This window comes from Cervus elaphus, chromosome 11 (genome assembly GCF_910594005.1).
Source record: "Cervus elaphus chromosome 11, mCerEla1.1, whole genome shotgun sequence".
NCBI classification, from domain to species: domain Eukaryota; kingdom Metazoa; phylum Chordata; class Mammalia; order Artiodactyla; family Cervidae; genus Cervus; species Cervus elaphus.
This window is the reverse complement of record NC_057825.1, coordinates 79,018,540-79,020,820: the sequence shown is the minus strand read 5'-3', so window position 1 is coordinate 79,020,820 and position 2,281 is coordinate 79,018,540.

Genomic DNA, 2,281 nt, shown 5'->3' with positions numbered 1-2,281 from the left:
AAGCAGGGGTTGTGGGTTCAATCCCTGGTTAGGGAAACAAGATCCCACACACAGCACAGTCAGAAGATTTAAAAATAATAATGAGGAATGGGCCCAGGCAAACTTCACTTCTAGAAAATGACCCTTTTCCCTGCAGTGACCCCAATGGCTTTGCCACAAAGGTCATCTCGCTGTTCTCTGGAATATTTGGACCTGGACTTACAACAAAGGGCAGCTGATGCTCCAGGACTGACCATCATTCCCAGTCATGCTACACCATGGACTATCTGGCTCCAGTGTGATGTCCTGAGGCCCTGGGGCCACAGCAAATGGCACCTGAAAGGTCTAGGAGTTGGTGCATTGATCAATCAATTAACCACTCATCAATAAACAAATGAGCTGAGACTCCCCAAGTAGCCAGCTTGGCTTTGACATAGAGACCGGCTCCCTTCTTCACCATCCGGGACCTATTGCGGTTACAAACGCCTCCTATTAGTTCTTGGTTTATTTGGGAACTGCAGATGCTGCCAGATGTTTACTTTTAACGTGAGGAGAATTACACTGCCCTTGTGGTTGAAGAAAGGGGGGCTGGGGGTGCGGGTGGGGTGGGCAAGCCCCTGCACAGCCCAGTCACTGGGGGCTCCTTCCCTCTCCCCTCCAGATGTGGCCCAGGCCCCCCACCCCCATTTCGCCAAGTCAGCAGACCCAGACTATTCCAAGCATGGAGGACCCGGCAGGCTCCAGAGCACAGGCAGAACCACACATGGCCCACCATGTGGGACACATGTGTGTAACTCTGAGGTCATGCCTGGGCTCTACCAGCCCTCACGTGCTCTCCTCACCTCAGAATCCCCTTCTCACCTTGGTCTTTGAAGCAGCCCCTTCCTCGTCTAGACCAAAAGGCAGACGTCCCTGTGGAGTGATTTGGACCATCTGTAAATGATGCTTTGGGGAGTTATGGCCACGGTAGAACACCGAGACTACCCTCAGAACCCCAGAAAGCCCGATCCATTTTGCAGCTACAACCCTATTGCCTGCTCCCATCACCACTTGTAGAGCCCAGTAGGATTGTGGGATCTCAAGTTCCTAAGGGAAGCTGAGGCTGATGGCAGAGGCCAAAAGCACCAGTATCTTCCCACCAGGGTCCAAAATCTCCCAGAGACACGGCAAGCAATAACCTACAATCCCTGCCCCTTGAAGGGAAAGGTCCTGATTCCACATCACTTTGCCACCTTCATCTCCACTGCTGGACAAGGAGGGAAAGCCTTCTCATTGTTTCAATCTATTCTCCTTCTCCCTTCTGCTTTCTTGGGCTCTGTCAACCTAAAAGCTAAAAATATCCTCTTTTTCTCTTTTCTGCCTGCTATACCTGGAAAGCAGGATGAAATGGCAGAAACTCACAACCAGCCTGTACTTCCAAACAGAAACGGACCTGGGAGGAGGGAGAAGTGAGCGGCAGCACTCAGACCATCCCAGACAGGCTGCAGTAGCCTTGCAGAGAAGAGGCCCATGAATAGAGCCACACATACTTTTTTGAGAACTTATGATGTGACATCAGACTAGGCAGAGTATGAGTAAGGAGACCCACTTACTGGATTTTCTTAGAATTCCTAGGAACTACACCCGTCCCATGACTATACCCATCCCACGTCTGAGCCATTCATCCCAAACTCAGCAATGACTGAGAGCTAGTGGGAAAAGGAAAGAACTGCCTTGATAACTTTCTATAGATCTCATGTTTCCAAGACTAAATGGGAGGCAGAAATCACAAATTGTTATCTCAGTGTGAAATGTAAATGTAAGCAGTTCTTACCTGTATCCAACCCTCTCCACTCCCACCCTTCACCATCTCCATCTTCTGCAAAAACCCACAGTATATAATTATTCAGCTGGAAACTGAAGTACTTTCAATCCACTGCTCATCTTTCTTTTCCCTCACCCATAGCTACTCCTGCACAGGACTAAGGCCAAGACGAAGGCGGCCTCCTCCAGAAAGTCCCACTATCTTTTCCTCATGTATTCCTGCTACTCCCACCCCCGGGGCCTGTTTTCTTTTCCTTCTTGTTTTCACAGAGTCTCTGACCCTTCTGAGAAGGTAGAGTCATCAATAAACAATTGAATTGTACACATATATTCCATCTCCAGCTTTATCGAACAACGTTACTACCAGGTAACTCTCCCTGAAAACTTTAGGATGCCCAAAGGAGGAGACACAGGGAATGAAGGACCTGAGGATACATGGGGAGGGGGAGGGATGTGTGACTCTGGTGACTCACTCCTGAAAGTGGCCATGAGTAAGGTT